The 21,398-nt window shown below is 34.7% G+C and overlaps 1 protein-coding gene and 1 pseudogene across 2 annotated transcripts in view; one reads left to right on the top strand and one right to left on the bottom strand.

The window, feature by feature from the left end:
- Positions 1-21,398, bottom strand: part of DPYD (dihydropyrimidine dehydrogenase) — a 758,429-nt gene that overhangs the window by 691,681 nt on the left and 45,350 nt on the right. The window lies entirely within an intron of this gene.
- Positions 7,320-12,161, top strand: LOC108286180 (annotated as a pseudogene).

The raw sequence follows: 21,398 nt of genomic DNA, 5'->3' as shown, positions 1-21,398 counted from the left end.
CAACAGCCGGTGCAGCAGGTCTCCGCACAAAAACTCACACAAATCTGGGCAGCCATTTCAACTGGCACCTGGAACACCTAGGAGACAGAGCCCCCCATTCAACTGAAAAAAAGGGGGCTGAAACAGGAAGCCAGGTGATCTGGTTCAGTGGGTCACACCACCACAAAGACCAGCAATCTGAAACACTCTGGATTGAGAGATTCACACCAAGCACACCTGGACCAGTGACGGTCCAGCTCTGTGGATTAAGGGTGTCCACCATTACCGAAGCAGTCCACCACTACTGAGGCAGTCTGCCATTACTGAGGCAGACCACCATTACCAAGGCAATTCTAACTATATCTTTATAAACAAAACTGCAAGGAAGTTCACACAGCAGCTGGGCAGAGCCCACAGCATCTCAGCAACACTTCTGATGGCATACTGTGACTAGAATATCTCCTAGCCGGGCAGCGTATTTCTGAAAAAAAGACAGCAGCATGTCAGGAACTTATAAATAAAGCCCCACATCCCAGGACAGAGCACCTGGGAAAAAAGGCAGTTATGAGTTCCGCTGCAGCAGACATAAACATACCTGCCCAGCAGCTCTGAACAGAAAAACAGAGCTCACAGCTAAGCACTTCAGCTCCTCTAAGGGTCAGACTGTCTCCTCAAGCAGCTCCCAGACCCCCGTATATTAAAAGAGATACCTCATAAAAGAGATCTCAGGCTGACATCTGGCGGGTATCCTTCTGGGCCAAAGATGAAAGGAAAAAGTGGCAGAAAGTCTTACTGTTCTGCAGCCACCACAGGTGATCCCCAGGCAAGCAGTGTCTGGAGTGGACCTCCAGTAGTCCTACAGCAGAGGGGCCTGTTAGAAGGAAAACTAAAAACAGAAAGAAATAACTTCATCAACGAAAAGGATGTCCACTCAGAGATCCCATCCGAAAGTCACCAACTGCAAAGACCACAGGTAGATAAATCCACAAAGATGGGAAGAAACCAGCACAAAAAATATGAAAACACCAAAAACCACAACAACTCTTCTCCTCCAAGGGATCACAACTCCTCACCAGCAAGGGAACAAAGCTGGATGGAGGATGAATCTGATGAATTGATAGAAAAAGGGCTTAAGAAGGTGGTTAATAAAATTCTCAGAGGTAAAAGAACACGTTCTAACCCAATGCAAAGAAACCAAGAACATTGAAAAAAGTTTGATGAAATGCTAACAAGAAAGAACAGCTTAGAGAAGAATATAAATGACTTGATGGAGCTGAAAAACACAAAACACGAAAGCTTCGCAAAGCATACACAGGTTACAATAGCCAAATTGACCAAGCAGAAGAAAGGATATCAGAGACTGAAAATCAACTCAATGAAATAAAATGAGAAGGCAATATTAGAGAAAAAAGAGTGAAAAGAAATGAACAAGCCTCCAAGAAATATGGGATTATGTGAAAATACCTAATTTACATTTGATGTGTACCTCAATGTGACGGAGAGAATGAATCCAAGCTAGAAAACACTCTTCAGGATATTATCCAGAAGAACTTACCCAACCTAGCAAGGCACGTCAATATTCAAGTCCAGGAAATAGAGAAAACACCACAAAGATATTCCTCAAGAAAAGCAACCCCAAGGCACATAATCTTCAGATTCACCAGGGTTGAAATGAAAGAGAAAATGCTCAGGGCAGCCAGGGAGAAAGATCAGGTTACCCACAAAGGGAAGCCCATCAGATTCACAAGGATCTCTCAGCAGAAACCCTACAAGCCAGAAGAGAGCGGGGGCCAATATTCAACATCCTTAAAGAAAAGAACTTTCAACCTAGAATTTCATATGCCACCAAAATAAGCTTCATAAATGAAGGAGAAATAAAATCCTTCGCAAAAAAGCAATTGCTGAGAGATTTCGTCACCACCAGCCTTGCCTTACAAGAGCTTTTGAAAGAAGCACTAAACATAGAAAGGAACAACCAGTACCAGCCACTCCAAAAATGTACCAAATTGTAAAGAGCATCGACACAATGAAGAAATGGTGTCAACTAATAGGTAAAATAATGAGCTAGCATCAAAATGGCAGGATCAAATTCACATACAACTATATTAACCTTAAATGTAAATGGGCTAAATGCCCCAATCAAAAGACACAAACTGGAAAACGGGGTAAAAAGTTAAAACCCGTTGGTGTGCTATATCCAGGAAACACATCTTCTCACATGCAAGGACACATGTAGGCTCAAAATAAAGGGATAGAGGAAGATTTACCAAGCAAATGGAGAGCAAAAAAAAGGAGGAGTCACAACCTAGTCTCTGATAAAATAGACTTTAAACCAACAAAGATCAAAAGAGACAAAGAAGGACATTACATAATGGTAAAAGGATCAATGCAACAAGAAGAGCTAACTATCCTAAATATATACGCACCCAATACACGAGCACCCAGATACATAAAGCAAGTTCTTAATGACCTACAAAGAGACCTAGAGTCCCACACAATAATAGTGGGAGACTTTAACACTCCATTGTCAATATTAGACAGATCAATGAGACAGAAAATTAACAAGGATATCCAGGACTTGAACTCAGACCTGGACCAAGCAAACCTAATAGACATCTACAGAACTCTACACCCTAAATCCACAGAATATACATTCTCAGCACCACATGACACCTGCTCTAAAACTGATCACATAATTGGAAGCAAACCACTCCTCAGCAAATTCAAAAGAACGGAAATCACAACAGTCTCTCAGACCACAGTGCAATCAAGGATTGAACTGATTGCACTGTAGAACTCAGGGTTAAGAAACTAACTCAGAACTGCACAATTTCATGGAAACTGAACAACTGGCTCTTGAATGTTGACTGAACAAACAATGAAATGAAGGCAGAAATAAAGATGTTCTTCGAAACCAATGAGAACGAAGACACAACGTACCAGAATCTCTAGGACACATTTAAAGCACTGTCTAGAGGAAAATTTACAGCAATAAAAGCCCACATGAGAAGCAAGGAGAGATCTAAAATTGACACCCTATTATCAAAATTGAAAGCGCTAGAGGAGCAAGATCANAAAAAAAAAAAAAGAAAAAGAAAAAACAACTCAAAAGCTAGCAGAAGACAAGACATAATTAAGATCAGAGCAGAACTGAAGGAGATAGAGACACAAAAAAAACTTCAAAAAATCAATAAATCCAGGATCTGGTTTTTTGAAAAGATCAACAAAATAGATAGACTGCTAGCCAGATTAATAAAAAAGAAAAGAGAGAAGAATCAAATAGATGCAATAAAAAACAATAAAGGGGATATCACCACCGATTCCAAAGAAATACGAACTACAATGAGAGATTACTATAACCAACTCTATGGACATAAACCAGTAAACCTGGAAGAAAGGAATAAATTTCTGCACACTTGCACACTCCCAAGCCTAAACCAGGAAAAGACCAATAACAAGGGCTGAAGTTGAGGCACCAATTAATAGACTACTAACCAAAAAAAGTCCAGGTACAGATGGGTTCACAGCCGAATTCTACCAGACAAACAAAGAGGAGCTAAATAGTTACAAAACCATTTCAACAATTCAAAAAGGGGAAATCCTTCCCAAATCATTTTATAAGACCAACATCATCCTGATACCAAAACCCAGCAGAGACTCAACAAAGAAAGGAAACTTCAGGCCAATATCCAAGATGAACATAGATGCAAAAATATTCAATAAAATGCTGGCAAACCGACTGCAACAACACATCAAAAAGCTTATCCATCACAATCAAGTAGGCTTCATCCCTGGGATTCAAGATTGTTCAACAAATGCAAGTCTATAAACGTAATCCAGCACATAAACAGAACTAAAGACAAAAACTACCTGATTATCTGAATAGACGCAGAGAAGGCCTTTGACAAAACACAACAGAACTTTATGCTAAAAACTCTCAATAAACTAGGTATTGATGGAACATATCTCAAAATAATAAAAGCTATTTACAACAACCCCACTGCCTATATCATACTGAATGTGCAAAAACTGGAAGTATTCCCTTTGAAATCTGACACTAGACAAGGATGCCCTCTCTCACCACTCCTATTCAATATAGTATTGGAAGTTCTAGCCAGAGTAATTAGGCAAGAAAAAGAAATAAAGGGTATTCGATTAGGAAAGGAGGAAGCCAAATTGTCTCAATTTGCAGAAGACATGATTATATATTTAGAAGACCCTATCATCTCACTCCAAAATCTCCTGAAACTGATAAGCAACATCAGCAAAGTCTCAGGATACAAAATCAATGTGCAGAAATCACAAGCACTCCTATACACCAATAACAAACTTAAAAAGAGCCAAATCAAGAATGAACTGCCATTCACAATTGCTACAAAGAGAATAAAATTCCTAGGAATACAACTAACGAAGGAGGTAAAGGAACTCTTCAAGGAGAACTACAAACCACTGCTCAACGAAGTAAGAGAGCACACAGATGGAAAAACATTCCATGCTCATGGTTAGGAAGAATCAACATCGTGAAAATGGCCATACCGCCCAAAGCAATTTATAGATTCAACGCTATCCCCATCAAGCTACCTATGACCTTCTTCACAGAACTGTAAAAAAACTACCTTAAACTTCATATGGAACTAAAAGAGAGCCTGCATACCCAAGACAATCCTAAGCAAAAAGAACAAAGCTGGAGGCATTACACTACCTGACTTCAAACTATACTACAAGGCTACAGTAATCAAAAACATGGTACTGGTACCAAAACAGAGGCACAGACCAATGGAATAGAACAGAGGCCACAGAGGCAACACCACACATCTACAACCATCTGATCTTTGACAGACCTCACAAAAACAAGCAACGGGGAAAGGATTCCCTGTTTAATAAATGGTGTTGGGAAAATGGCTAGCCATGTGCAGAAAGCAGAAACTGGACCCCTTCCTCACATCTTACACTATAATTAACTCCAGATGAATTGAAAATTTAAACATAAGACCTAACACCATAAAAATCCTAGAAGAAATTCTAGGCAAAACCATTCAGGACATAGGCATAGGCAAGGACTTCATGACTAAGCCACCAAATGCATTGACAACACAAGCCAAAATAGACAAATGGGATCTAATTAAACTCCAGAGCTTCTGTACGGCAAAAGACACAATCATTAGAGCGAATAGGCAACCAACAGAATGGGAAAAATTTTTTGCAATCTACCCATCTGACAAATGGCTAATATCCAGAATCTATAAAGAATTAATACAGATTTACAAGAAATAAACAAACAGCCCCATTCAAAAGTTGGTGAAGGATATGAACAGACACTTTTTAAAAGAAGACATTTATGAGGCCAACAAACATAGGAAAAAATGCTCATCATCACTGGTCATTAGAGAAATGCAAATCAAAACCACATTGAGATACCATCTCACACCAGTTAGAATGGCAATCATTAAAAAATCCGGAGACAACAGATGCTGGAGAGGATGTGGAGAAATGGGAACACTTTTACACTGTTGGTGGGAGTGTAAGTTGGTTCAATCATTGCAGAAGACAGTGTGGTGATTCCTCAAGGACCTGGAAATAGCCCAGCAATCCCATTACTGGATATATATACAAAGGTTTATAAATTGTTCTATTATAAATACACATGCACACGTATGTTCATTGTGGCACTGTTTACAATAGCAAAGATCTGGAACAAACCCAAATTCCCATCGATGATAGACTGGAGAAGGAAAATGTGGCACATATACACCATGAAATACTATGCAGCCATAATGTCCTTTGTAGGGACACGGATGAATCTGGAGACCATCATTCTCAGCAAACTGACACAAGAACAGAAAATCAAACACAGCATGTTCTCACTCATAGGCAGGTGTTGAACAATGAGAACACATGGACACACAGAGGGGAGCATCATACACTGGGGTCTGTGGGGAGGAATAGGAGAGGGACAGTGGGGAGTAGGGAGGTTGGGGAGGGATAATATGGGGAGAAATGCCAGATATAGGTGACAGGGGGATGGAGGCAGCAAACCACCTTGCCATGTAGGTAGCTATGCAACAATCCTGCATGTTCTGCACATATATATATATATATATATATATATATAGTTTAAAATATATATATATATATTTTAAAGGAAGGAATTCCAGTAAAAAATTAAATAAATAAATAAATCATTTATTTTTATCTCTTAAAAAAAAAGAAAAAAAGAAATAGCCCAGCAAAGTGATAGACTATGAAGGTCACCATGGAAGGTAGAGCAAAAGGGTGCTGGGGAAAAATAAACAGGGAAGTTACTCCCATGGAGCAAAGGCAGGATTTAAGAAACATTTCCTATTTTCTAGATGAGGGACTTGGTAACATTTTTCTAGCATGATTTCAGAATTACCATTGTCTGTGATCGCTTGGTAGCTTCCATTTTTCCCCTTTTTGGAGTTTTATCTGAGAAGCCACATCAGAGCCTTATGCAGTATAGGAGACCCTGGAATTAACATGATGTTAAAACTAGATTCAGTCTGGGTTGGGACTGAGCATAGCTTTCCTTTAGGAGTGACATGTATAACTGAGACCAGGGGTGGTAGTCTTTGATAGACTTGAGATAAAAGGAGTCCATTTATTTCCCTTTTTCTGTATCCATTACCTTCGCGATGGGACTTTGGAGCTCTTCTTATCAAAATGTAAGTTTTTTCCCTACTCTGTGAATTTAAACTGATGTTAATTGCTTTGACCAAGAGAACGTGGCAGAAATAATGGCATGCTCATTCTGAACCTCAGCCTAAGAAACTCTGCATGTTCTGTTTCCTCTTTGGAACCCTGCCATTCCTATGTGAATGACTCCTAATTGTCTGATGGAGGATGAGAAACCACTTGATGGTTTCTTCACTCAAGAAGAGTTCACTTGATGAAGCCAAAGCTACCATAGGCTACCCAACAGGCACCAAATCTCAAATGTGTGAAAGAGTTCAGTCAAGGTAGGCAGAACTACCTACACAATTCAGCCCTGACAGGATGTGTGAGTATACTCAAATAATAATAAATGTTTATTATTTGAAGCCATTGAGTTTGGGGCTGGCCTTTTTGGAGCAGTTAATACAAGCAATGACCCCTTACAAATATCAACCACAGACTAACATCCAAATTTTTAATATACTTAGAATTAATTTCAGCAGTCCTCCCTTTAAATAGGGCCAGATCTAGATAATCATTTTAGATTCTTTCAACTTAAGACTGTGGTTTTCCTGCCAACACACGAAGGAAATGATGAGATTTGTGAAAGCTAATAGAAAATCCACTATTGTAATAGAAGACTATGTGATTTTTACTTAAATGTGTCCATGAATAAGTTTACAATGATCAAGTTAACAAGGACGTAACCCAGAGAGACAGCAATCAGGTTCTTAAAAGTTCTGGAAAGCAGAGTACAGTCTCATAAATATGTACATGTATCTCTTTCTAATTATGGAATTTATTGAGCAAGGAGCCTCTTATATTCAAATAACTCTTGAATTTTTAAATATTTGGAGCCATATAATATACAGATTTCTGAAAGTTGCTGTATGTCTATATGTAGATCTTTGTGTATATTATACAAAAAAAAATTTCATTATAATGAGGTCATAGAACTGGAACTCAGGAAACATGAACTCTTGTCCTGAAATGTGCCCTTGTCAGAGTTTATTTCAATGTTAACTGATTCTAAATATCCTTTTTGTGCAAGCATTGCCCAACATCATTATATAGACAAGAATTTCACACAAATCACTGATAGAGAGAAAAATAAATTCACTCATCCCTTTTATTGTCATTTTAGAAAATACATTAAGATCTGTGATGATAATGTAAGAACTTTAAGTATTCTTTCACATTCTAAACTTAGTCATTTTCTTTGCAATATAGATAGTTCAACAGTTACTGTGATGTGAAAATTGGAATAATTCAATCACAAAAGCTAAATTTCTGCTACAAGATGGATAAATGCTCCACATTTTTTGCTGTGGCTTAAAACTGATTTTTATGCACATAGGGCTTCTAAACCCAAAAATACTATTTCAAAATGCACCTTTTCCTAATAAGGAAAAACTCACATCAGTCTAACAGGTTAAATGGAAAGGGTAAACGAGAGAGCTCTTAAATATAGCACAGAAAATTTCACAAAATACAATTTTAAGATATGATAAATATTTGTAATATTTTTGCAATAAAAGTTGGAAATAAAATTATATTTATAATGTTAACCATGATATAATCATAAAATCTCCACAAAGTAAACAAAAAACACAAAAAAACTCAAAAGTATTAAATTTTAAAAGTGAAAATTTCATTTGGTTTTTCATATGAGATTACAAAAAGAAAAGCATTTACTAAGATATAAGAGGCCTCTTAATAGCTAGTCATCTTTGTATTGACAGAATATCCCAGATTCTTACAAATGATTTAGAAATTGCTGGTCTTGCCTAGATTTCCATTAAGTAGCAGTTTTCTCCAGGAAGGAAAAGGACATTTTGGAAGGAATAAAGTATTCTTTGGCATAACAATTTTCATTCCCAAAGAATGTAAGAGCTGGATATAATTATACAAATTTTTCTAAGGCAATTGAAAAACAATAGTCAACAAGGTGATTACAAGCATCTTTACCTTGAAAAGACACTATTTTTAATGTTTTTCAACCATAGAATAATCTCCATCATGTATCTGAGTTATAAAAACCATTTAACATCAGGCTGGAAAACATTTGTCATCACATAATGATGATTTCATTTTAAATAATTATAAGATGATTTGTGGTGGTGAAAGCTCTCCATTTTTTAGATTAGCAAAACTGTTTTGTTTTGCTTTAAACATTTTCAAAGTGTGGGACAAGATCTCAAAACTAACTCTCAAAATATTTTTTGGAAAATATCTCAAAGTCAAACATGAAGTTGATTTAGAAATATTTCTTTAAAAAATATATAAATACATGTATTATCAAACTTGACATATTAGCTGTTTAATTCTGTGACAACAGCTTAAAAATCTGCAAATATTATTTCCCTCCATAAATTATTTTAAAAATCACTGATAAAGAGATAAAGCAGAAAATTAAAGGAAACATTTTTAAGAAATGGTCATAAGCTGAGCATAAGAAAAGACCATGTAGTAGATATTTTATAACATAAAATATTTTGTAAAATAAAACAAAAGCAATGTGCTTTAAATTAGACTTTGTGATCAAGCACACAAGTTATCCATTTGAAAACAGCACTGGCTTTTTTCTTATCTATTAAATATGAATGTTTTTGTTATTAGTTAGAAAATCTGTGGAGCTAAGGTACTGTCTATCAAGGAGTCAGAAAGATTCCTGATCCCCAAATTGCGATATATAATTAGTTTTAAAGAAGATTAATGTATTCACCTAACTTATTTGTATCAGATGTAAGGGAATATGATGTCATATACAATTATTATTCCACCACTCAATAAAAAACCTTGCACCCATCTTCCAAGCCCATGTGTGATCTGATTTTTCTGGTACACTAAGGCAAAGAAAAAAAAAAAAAAAAACGGGATACAGAAAGCCCCCTGTCCTTGCAATAAGGCAAAAGGTCTAATTGAGCTGATCAACACAAGCCACCTGCAGATGGCTAAGCTGAAAGAGCACACTTGTAACACATGCTCACTTGGCCTTCGGGAACTGTAAGCACTCACGCTACCTAGACGCTACCGTGAGGTCCACACTCCCCAAGACCTGCCCGTCTGCATGCTCCCACCGGGGGTTTAAGCTTCAGGACACCAAAGAAGCAAGCCACACCACTGTCGCATGCCCTGCAAGGGGAATAAGGGAACTTTTCCTGTTTCAACTGGGGGCTCGTCTGGAATCCTGGACGTTGAATGTGAATGCGAAACTGTCAGATCTGCCTCTTTTCCAAAACCCTGTCCCATCTCTTTCTTTCCCATGGGTAAAAGACTCTCCTTCCCCTCACGGAGTTTTACCCACCCTAACCAGGCTGGTTAAATCTCCCAGACTTCATCTCTTTTCTCTCTCACTGTTTGAAATGGCTCTTATCTCTTCCTTTATGATGTTAAGAGTTTTGCTATAGGCTGCAGCAATGTTACTAAGTAAAATAAGCATTTGGCTCAGCTGCCAAAGGTGCAAATTAGACCAACTGTTCTTAGAGGTTACCACCTAAGCCTCTACCCTATAAACCTCAGGCACGTATGGCTCTGGGCATCTCTCCTTATTCTTTCCCCTCCCAGCTCAGGTGCCTGGGCATGTCTACAGCATCCAAAGGCTGTGCCTCAAATCCACATTTAAATTGTTTTGCCATTTTAAGGAATGCTTGAAATCACACTCCACTGAGAGTTTCAATTGTGAAATATGCAATAAAAGGTATCTTCGGGACAGCACAAGGAAATAGCACCTAAATTTTTACCACCTTGAAGAAGGTGGTAACTGAGAAAAAGCTGGGAAAAAATTCATGCATATCAGTACTGTGAGAGTTTGACCATTCTGGACATTTTAAAGAACATCTTTGAAAATATATGGGTAAAAACCCTTTGAATGTCCAAATCATCATCAACGATTTGCTAGAAATAGCACCCTTAAAGGTCATCTCACTGCATGGCAAACTGGAGTAAGGTCAAAAAAAAGGAAAAAAGAAGCTCTGTGAATGCCAGGTCTACAACAGTGTTTTTAACAGCTGGGACCAGTTCAAAGATCACTTGGTAATACACAATAGAGATAAACTCAACCATTGTACTTTATGTGACTTGTTTATGCAAGGAATTGACTTAAGGAGACATCTCAGTGATACAATATTTCAGACTATCTAGTAACAGAAGTTCTTTCAGTAGAAACAGGTGTGCAAATTGAACCTGTAACTTCAATGATTATTATAGAATTGGCTGGAAAGGTGCATGTGCTACCATTGGTTCAGGCCCCGGTGGATTTGGCACAAATGACTGTGGAACAAGTTCATACAGATCTGCTCCAGGAATAGCCAGGTGTACAATTCACACATGAGTGAGCTTCCAGAGAAGGTCCAAGTGAATTATCCAGAAGTGCGTTGAATTTAGACTCAAGAAGGTACTAAAGTATATCAGGTGCCAGTAGAAGTATAAACTGAACTTCTAAAAGCAGATTTGAACCACATGACCCCAGAAATCCTGAACCAAGAGGAGAGAGAGCCTAACAAAACAGATTCTGCTAAGGCTGCCAGGAAGATCACAAATACGCTGAGGATTTAGAGACCAAGCCAACAGTGAATTCTGAAGCTGAAAAGTCAGAGAAGGAGGTCAGAACAGCTATGCTGGTTTTAGAATGAAATGACACATGAATATATTTTTTAATTTATTTGTTGGATTGATTATGGCAGTATGACTGTCCTTAAGCCAACAGGCAAGTGGACCAAAGTTAAGCTGTATCTTGTTGTGCTGAACTGTTTCTGTAAAAACAAATTGATTCCCCTCCACCCACTTAATGCCACAGAGAAGGGATCTCCATAACAGAAGGGGAGTTTTGAGAAGTATATTTCTGGAAACTTAAATGTATTACATTCTGATTATGTAGCTGGGTACAAATGTATCTATGGTCATTGTGGCAAAAGTTCTCCCTTTTCTCTTTCCCAGGTCATGCCGTTTCTTATTTTTTTTTCCACATTCTAAAGTCAAACTTAAATCATTATAATACAAGTTTATGTATTCTAATGCATGTTAGAAAATTGAATATATAGGAAACATAAGGCTGTATGATGAAAAGTGTATTGTTACTGTGCAGTTAATTTTGGCTTCTGGCTTTCTTTAGTTTGAATAAACTTTCTTGTCTACCCCGGCAGTCACAGATGACATCTCTGCAACAGAAAGAGTGGTAGTGGCAAAATTTCTAGAATGTTAAAAAAAATCCACACCCATGTGTCTTTTTCAAAACCAACTAAACTTCTATAAAGAATCTCTGGTTCTTTCAAAGTTTGTTTTGTAAGGAGCAATGTAGACAATGCTATAATACTTCATATTTTTGCTTTTAATGACAACTACCACTTCTATTTCACTTAAGTTAGGGTGATAAATTTTATTTAAGGGCAGCTGAAGGGGCATTTTCAATTGGGAAATTCATTTACATCTGTGATAAACTTGATTTTAAACTTGATTTTGATGAAAAGTTGCACTAGTATTTTACCAGATCAAAAAAAAAAAAAAAAAAAGAGCATCATTTAAAAATTAATATATTTAAAATAAACTACAGAGAAAAAGATGTACATAATTATCAGGCTTTATTTTGAATGAAATCTTTCCCTTAAATCCTTAATGTAAAGATCTTGTGCTATAACTTCTAAAGCCATACAAATAAGAGTGCTACACTGTGGACTTAAAGTGGGTGTGTAAATATTTTTAATCAGTATTACCTGAAAAATGAAATATAACAAACACATAAAATAATATGGTATTTTCTTTACCTATTAAATGCTGCGAGTTATTTACATTTTTAAAGTAAACTTTAAAATTACAAATAAAAAACTTAAATGTTTTTATCCTGAAAATAATATGTTTTTATGGGATATTTTAAAACAGAAAAACACATAGAAAAAGATGATCAGTTAATAATCAAAATCACTTTTAATGTCTGCCACACAGAGAACTCTGGTGCATACTTTTCACATGTTTTTTTTGTTTTGTTTTGCTTTTGCAACACTGTCTCACTCTGTTACCAGGCTGGAGTGCAGTGGCACCATCTTGGCTCACTGCAACCTCCGCCTCCCAGGTTCAGAAAATTCTCCTGCCTCAGCCTCCTGAGTAACTGGGACTACAGGCATGCATCACCATATCCAACCAATTATTGTATTTTTAGTAGAGACAAAGTTTCACCATGTTGGCCAGGATGGTCTCCCTGTCTTCACCTCGTAATCCACCCGCCTCAGCCTTCCAAAGTGCTGTGATTACAGGCGTAAGCCACCATGCCCAGCCACTTTTTATAATTTTTAATGCATATAGAGTACACACACAAAAATATATATTACAAAAAGATATCGTCTCACCTGTTTTATAATCTTTTTTTTGCATTTAAAACATTTTTCAATGTCAATAAAAATAAATGTTATGTCACAATTTTTAAGGGCTACTTAGTATTACATTGTATAGCATTATGAAAATTAAACAGTCCCATGCTGGACATATGAATTCCTTCTTTCCTTTTTATTTTGCTATTATCAACAATTATGTAAGAAACAACCTTTATATATACCACTATTTGTCTGTCAGATTATGGCCCTTATAGTTTCCCTTTTTTAATTTTATAATATATAAAATATGGTTTTGGTTCTATTCCATTGAACTCTATTTTTAGAACTCTACTGTTAAATTTTTAGCTTTCTAAAATGTTTTATTATCTTAAAGACCAATATCTTAAAGACTCACTCTTGTTAACTTTATTTTTCAAATATTTAATTAAAATTAAATTTAATAATTGTGATTTTTTTCCACATCCTTACCTAAATGCATTTTACTTTTAGAACAGTAAAATGGGGCTAACAATAGCACCTACTAATTGGGTTGTTTAGAAGATTAAGTGGGTTGATTTATTCAGAAGGCTTAGAACAGCTCCTGGCACATAGTCAGCAAGGAAATACATAGTTATACTATATATATTTATCTAAGTATAGCATATATATAAACACACACAGGTACATATATATGTATTAATATATGTATCTAAGTATGTATGCATAATATATAACTATATAAAATGTTATAACATGCACATATATATATATATGCACATGAACTAATGAATACTTATACTCAAACTGCTTCTAAACATTTTGAATATCATCTCTACCATTATTCTTTTAATATACTGCTGGTTATAATTTGCTAATTTTATTTAAACTTTTTATCAGTGTAAATAAGCTCATTTAATGTTTCTTTCGTGCTATTTTATTCAAGTGCTATTATCAAGTTTTTAGAATAAATTCTAAATCTCATGTTTTCCTGTGTTCTAGAAAAATTAAAATAACACAGGAAATAATTATAATTATAATAATTGTTACTCTTAGGACTGGCAAAGCTCACCTGTGAAACAGTATATTAGTATAGCAACTCTTCCATAGTTAGATTTTTTTCATTTTCTCTTTTATTTTCTCCTTCCTAATTCTTCCATTGTTACATGTTTGGTTATGTTTTCCAATCTAATCTAAGTATGTTTTATAATCCATTTATATTTTCCTAAAAGGCATTGATATTTCAGAATTTTAGTAGTCTAGAGTTCTAAAAGGCTATAATCATTTTTTAGCATCTATGAATAGATATACTCATTTCTAATGTTCTGAACTTCTATTTCATAATTTATTTTTGTTTGTTTGTTTCTATGTGAATAGTTGAATAACTGATTTGCATTTTCAAAAAACAAATTTTCAAAACAAATTCTTGATTAAATATCATGTTTTCATTTTTTATTTGATAACCTTTTATTTCATTTTTTTATTTGATAAACTTAATTTTTGGTGATTTGCCTACTGCTATGATCTCTCACTATCACTGAGTTTCTAGCAAGCATTAATATTATGAAAGCTATTCATAATAGATTTCACATTATAAGTGCAGTGTTAATTGGTGCATAACATTTTTCTTTATTTATCTGTTGCCCCAATGTCTTACAAGGCACATACTTTGCTTTTAAATATCCTAGTTGTTCTTTTTGTGTTATACTTAAAGGAATAAATTAGCAGATTTTTCTCATGGCCAAATAAGATTAGAATTGTATATGTTAACTTCGATACACGGAATTTAGCACATATTTACTATCTTTCATTTCCCTAATCCACAGTTACTGAGTCTTCATTTTGATAGTCTGGGTTTTACATGCAAATTATCATTATTATATTGCCATACTCATATTATTATCTACTATTTCAAAAATATTTGTCTTTTATATTCACTTGTACAAAAGAATTTTAAACCATACTCTTGATTTCTAATTTTTTTCATTCAATTGTAAAATATTTTCAAGTTTTTTTTCCCTATATTTTCTGAACCCCTGTATGTCTAAGAATATATTTCTATTACTAGCATACATAAACTATCTTGCCTCTACATAAAATTATTAGCCCACAACAAAATTTATTTTAAAATTCTGCAGACAAAATTTCTGTATTCTGATATATGGAAGTGAATGTGTGAAGCAACCTAAATTTCCCCCCCACCCACTCTTTGCAACCTATTTGTCCCTTTGGCCTATATATTTATTGGCAGGACTTTTCTTAATTGTTGTGGTATAATAACTTGACTAGGTAATAGTAAACTAGGAAAATAAATCATTTGGAGTTATACATTTAGGTAAAGAAAAAAACTCTTCTATGACATCTCTGATTACTGGTTACACTTATTTAACGTTCTCTTTGGGGTACACCTATTTTGCCACCCTACTCTTGATTCTCTAATTCTGCTCTATTTTTACTCAACATGTTATTATCATCCCCCAACATATTATATACATTATTGTGTCCTAATGATTATGATCTGTCTCCCTCCTCAGAATGTCAGCTTTGTTAGACAGGTGTAATGTTTGCTTTCTTCATTGCTGTATTTCCAGAAAATTGAGTGATATATACCATAGCTAAAATAAAGATAGGTCTTGAGTGAATTCAAGAAATCCCATGTTGGGTCAGCGTTTTATCGTTAATATTAATGATTTTCTCTGACATTATCATATCTTATTTTACATTTCAAATTTTTTTTAAATATTTTTCTTTTTTTTTTCATTTTCTGTTAACTTTTTCATTTTTAATTATGGTGAGTAAGTATTAGGTGTATGTATTTACAGGGTACATGTGATGTTTGATAAGGTTGGGAAGGAAAGCACGTGGGAGAAAGAGGGGATGGTTAACAGTTACAAAAATAGAGTTAGAATAAATAAGATCTAGTATTTCATAGCACAACGGGGTGTCTTACATAATTTTAAGCTTTATTACTTTCATCTGCATTTTTAAGAGCTGATCAAATTTCTTTTTCCCACTGATTATATTTTTCTTTAACTATAATTCTACTTATGACTGCCTGCAAAGTGGAGTTTATTTGATATTTTTAGATTCTGAGTTGTCTTATCTCTTTCCTTTGTTTTCTCTCAGTCTATATTTTGCTCCTTTTAAAAGAAGTCATGCTTTTATGAACTGTGTGAAGTCCTAATATTAAACCAAAGTGTGTGCATATATATGAACTTATCATAAAGGTTAACATCTTTCACAATGCTCCAAGATGTTAGAAGATGGGTAGTAGTTGGCAGGCACTGCTACCAGGGTTCATCTGCATCACACAACCTGAAAGTCTATTTTTAAGGCAATCCTCCTATAAATGTCTTATGATTGAATTATTTTCCCAAAACACTCTCTCTAGTTTTTCTAGGGTTTTCAAGATCTGCCTGCATGTAGAAAAAGGAGTAGAATGAAGACCCGGGAAAAAGTCCTCTGTTTTTCACAGACAATCTATACAAAGACAGAGGGACAGCTTCCTCATTAACAAAAGTGTTAATTCTTCAGGCAGAGGCAGAGTATTGAAGCATTTTCCTTCCCTGGTCTCAGGTACTCTATGTTTTGTGGTGTAAATCTGAAGCACAATAAAAATATGAAACCTGCTTAAAGTTTTCTTATGGAAATTCTTTTGATGTATACTTAGTATATATTTCTTTAGGACTTTACTAGTTGTGTAAATTAGTTGTCATTGTTATTACAACGTTAGACATTTTCTAGGGTATTTTTTGAGAATTCATAAAGGCTCAAAGCTACAAATATAAGTTTTAATTAAAGTAGTATTCAAACTTTTTGACAAGAGTTATACACGCTAAGGGAAATTATCTAAAAATAATATAAGAAGTGTGGATATCATTTTCCACGATGAAACTACTAATAACTGCAATAATTATTTATCTGTATGTCTTTTCTTCTCTGAGTATTCCTTATTTGCTACCTACCACTTATTTGTGAAAATTTTAAATGTTTTACTTTTTCACCCAGGTTATTTATAACATTAAAGTTTTTTAAAAATTAACTTCCAGACTTTTAAATGTTATATAAGTATATTTTTTCACTTACCATACAGACAAGATTATTTAGTCATGAAAATTACTATCCTTTCACTTATGAGCAACTACAAATCTGTTCCTTGCAAATAATGCCAGAGACTGCAAATACTCAAGGCTACACTAATTTCTCTTCTCTTTGAAAATATGCTGTATGTTCACTCACTAACCTGCAATTTGGTGCTTACTTATACGCAGATTCATAACACAAAATATTATGTGGATAAAAGGGCCAGAAGGGACATTACAGATGATCAAGTTCAATGTACAAATGAGAGAATCACAGAGACCTATTCAAGATTTCAAACTCAGCTAACCCCAGAACACAGGTCTTCCCATTTCTTTTCCAGTTTTGTTTTCTCCAGCCAAAAAGGAAGGTATATAAGGACAGATATCATGTCCTTTGGGTCTTAGTAACCTCCTCCACACTCATAATATTGGTAAGAAATGTAAAAATGCTTTAATGTTGATATATGACGGATCATGAACAAGACATGCTTTTTGGTTTTTCGCTGTTGCTGTTTTACCTTGATTGTGTGGTCAATTAGCCATTATGTACTAACTTGTGACATGGCAAATAAATGCAATAACCTCAAGTTTTTCTCTCAAAGTAAGGTTACATCAGAAAATAGAAATAAAAGCCAGTTGTGGTGGCTCATGCCTGTAATCCCAGCAATTTGGGAAGCATAGGCGGGCAGATCGCTTGAGGTCAAGAGTTGGGGAGACCAGACTGGTCAACATGGTGAAACCCCATCTCTACTAAAAGTACAAAAATTAACCAGGTGTGGTGGCACATGCCTGTAGTCCCAGCTACTAGGGGAGCTGAGGCAGCAGGACAGCTTGAACCTGGGAGAAGGCTGCAGTGATCTGAGACTGTGCCACTGCACTGAAGCCTGGGCACTAGAGTGAGACTCTGTCCAGGAAAGAAAGAAAAGGAAGAAAAGAAAGGAGGGAAGGAGGGAAGGAGGGAAGGAGGGAAAGAGGGAAAAAGGGAAGAAGGGAAGGAGGGAAGAAGGGAAGGAGGGAGGGAGGGAGGGAGGGAGGGAGGAAGGAAGGAAGGAAGGAAGGAAGGAAGGAAGGAAGGGAGGAAGGAAGGAAGGGAGGAAAAATATGAATATATTATTTGGTTATAATAATTGGAAAACATCTCAAAATTTAGAAAGCATACCTATAAATATCATCTCATTAAATTCTTCAAGAATCTTGCATGGTAAACATTATATTAGCAACAAATTATTAATTAAAAAAAATCCAGAAGCCAAATAACTGGCTCAAGTTTGCAAAGCTAATGAGTGAGAAGGCAAAAAAATTAAACTTACTCTATTTCATTAAAAAGCTTAAATTCTATGACTTCTCTATAGACTAATGCTGTTTATTAAACTATGTCAAAATACTCCTGCATTCAATGCTACCAAAGTCAAAGTTATAATTACTATACAACATTCAACAGGACTATAACCTAAAGTGTTACGTCTTACAACATATAAACTCACTTATCACTTAAATGTATCAATTACTATAACAAAAAACATTTATTTTCATTGCTATGTCACTATATATAGGCATAGACAGGGTGAAGGAAAAGGTTTTCTTTTATTCAGCAGTAAATAATAGTGAAAATCAAAAGAATAGTATCTTTGATAATTTCACACATATTCCCTAAGAAATAGCTGCTCAGTTTTCCTCAAAAAAGCTACAGGGTAATTTTCATACAGAGCTCAAACTAGCTAAGGAATCACTTGGTGCAACAAGCTCTCTTTCTATACTGATGGTTAGCATTGAAATATACTGCCACCTTATGACAATTCTTTTTATATCTTAATTTTCAGAGTATTCTATTTTAAAAATAAACTTTCACCAGGAATAAGCCCATAAAGTCTAGAAACTACCTGGAATTTATTTGAGATTTTTAAGTTATTAGCTCTATTGAAAACAACCTGAGAGAAAACATTATATTTAAAAGAGTATTTTTAGATTTTGAACATAATAATAATTTTGACATGATTTCATAAGCATTTTTAAATCCAGAATCAAGCATATAACTGATTACATTCTGGCAATTGACCTAAAATTTTGAATTTCGAATCTACTTTTCCAGTAACAGTTTAAGCAGTTATATTCAAGTATTTGCCCTTATTGTCTCTACAGTTTTGCAAACACACACACACACATACACACACATACACACACACACACACACACTAAGAGTTACAAACTGCAATAGCTTAGATTTGAAGGAAGTATAGGGAAACTAAAGACTAAAATTTTAAAAAGACTGTAAACATGAATAAATACATTAGTGTGTGAAATTTACAATAAGACAAAATAAAACACTACTACAAAACTACTACTATTACAAATCAAAGTACCTGCTTACTTATAACTCTCTTTTTGAGTATCCACAGTATAAATTTCCATTGTACCATGAAACGTGAAGCTTTTTACTCGTTTATTTTTCTCTATAGATCCAGTGATTCATGTTTGCAGTGGGCTCTCTGTTTCTCTTTTTGCATTAGTTACTAAAGTACTTATCAAATAATTTATTTTTCATCTTTATCAAGTATATAAGATATCACTGCCTGCATTTTGTACAGCATTATCACTCCTGGTTGCATCCTGTTTCTTCTGCCTTACTTTCACTTTGGCCTGGTAGTACCATTTACTTTTATTTATATGTAACAAGTTGGTACTACGGAAAGATAAGAATTTAGAAGTTGAACAACTAGATCCAACTCTAGCTTTTACCAGCTGTAGTACCATGATCAGTTACTTCTTCTCTAGGATAAACAATAGGCTGGCTATTCATAAATTGTCACTAAAATATCTTTAGAGAAATAACTAATATTTACTGGGCCCTAACATATAATGGCTACTTATATAACTTAATTTCTATATTGTTTGATTTCAGTGAAGCTTCTAAAATCAAGTTATGTTTGATAATTGCATTTAATGCAGCTGTGTTCTCCCACAAAGGCAGTTTTTAAATCAATGATGTCTTTGAATTGAAGAAAAACAGTATTAACTTATTGTACTGTACTTTTATAATCACCTTTGTATTATTTTGGAACTAAGCAGAATTATTAACAAAAACATTTCAACAAAATGCTGAGTTGCATTTAAATCATAAATGGGGAAAAAATTTAAAACCGTTGAACAAATAAAGGCTATGATTAAGACTTTGACATTGTTGTTTTGAGAAAAAAGTTGACAATTCACTAACTTTTCCATATGTCATGAACATTGAAAATTCACGAAAATTATTTTAAACTTCATGGACAATAAATTTTTTTAAGTTGTGCACAATAACATAATGCTTAGTTTAATTACTGATTTGCTGTTTGCCCAAAGTTTTAATCAAGAGAGTTCTTACATGTGGATAACAATGATGACATCTGTAAAAGTTAGTGCCACATTTAACTCCTCCAGGCACTACAGCACCTGGTGACGCCACAGGGAAGAAATCATGGATACTTCTTGAACATACTGCAACAGCTGTCAACTCAGAAGGAGGTATATTCTAAGTTCTACCAAGCAAGTAGTACTCTACAAAACCTCATTCTGTCCCTTCTTTTAACTGAAAGGAAGCCAGATGGAAACATGCAACTTGTCAAATTGCAAATGAAGAATTACTATAAATTGTATTGCATGTACCTCTGGGCGTTCACCATTAAAAATTTGGTTGCTAAATTTGCATGACATTTAAAGAAAACTAAAGATGTTTGATGCTATTCCAGGTAAAGACAATATCATATTTTTAAGATAATAATACATCAAGGTAAAGACAATGAAAATATGAGTATATCTTTCATATAATATCAGGACAAATAACTAACAGGCATCATTCTAGAAGCTTCATAATGTCCAGAATGACTACAAATGCAGCATGGCTAATCATCTCTCACAACAGTTAATGGTGCAGTCTGCTTGGAGCACACAGCCACAGAAAACCAAGAAAACAAACTGTATTACTCATGATACAGCAGTCTTAGCTACTTAGCTTAACCTCCACCTGTATCTCCACTGTAGACTTCTATTTCCATCCATTGTATTAAATTACCATAATGCTTAAACATTTTGAGGAAATATTCATTGTAAATTTATACAAAACTCAAAACTAATAATTTTGCTTTATATTTTTGATACAAAAATTGCTTATGATTTTAAGACTACCATTCATTTGATAAAATTAGACATATGTAGTTATTTCATATTTAGAGTGTAAGCATTACTATTTCTGAGATGCCCCAGGAAATGTTTTGATTTGTTCATCCATTCTTGTATGTCTACATATAAGCATCCATTAAGCACCTACTGTATGACATGTTCCATATATGTTTAATTACATGAAATATCCTTTCAACATCGTTAAACT

Source organism: Cebus imitator, unplaced genomic scaffold (assembly GCF_001604975.1).
Source record: "Cebus imitator isolate Cc_AM_T3 unplaced genomic scaffold, Cebus_imitator-1.0 Scaffold315, whole genome shotgun sequence".
NCBI lineage: Eukaryota > Metazoa > Chordata > Mammalia > Primates > Cebidae > Cebus > Cebus imitator.
The sequence above is the reverse complement of the archived record's forward strand: the minus strand, read 5'-3'. Positions and strand labels throughout refer to the sequence as shown.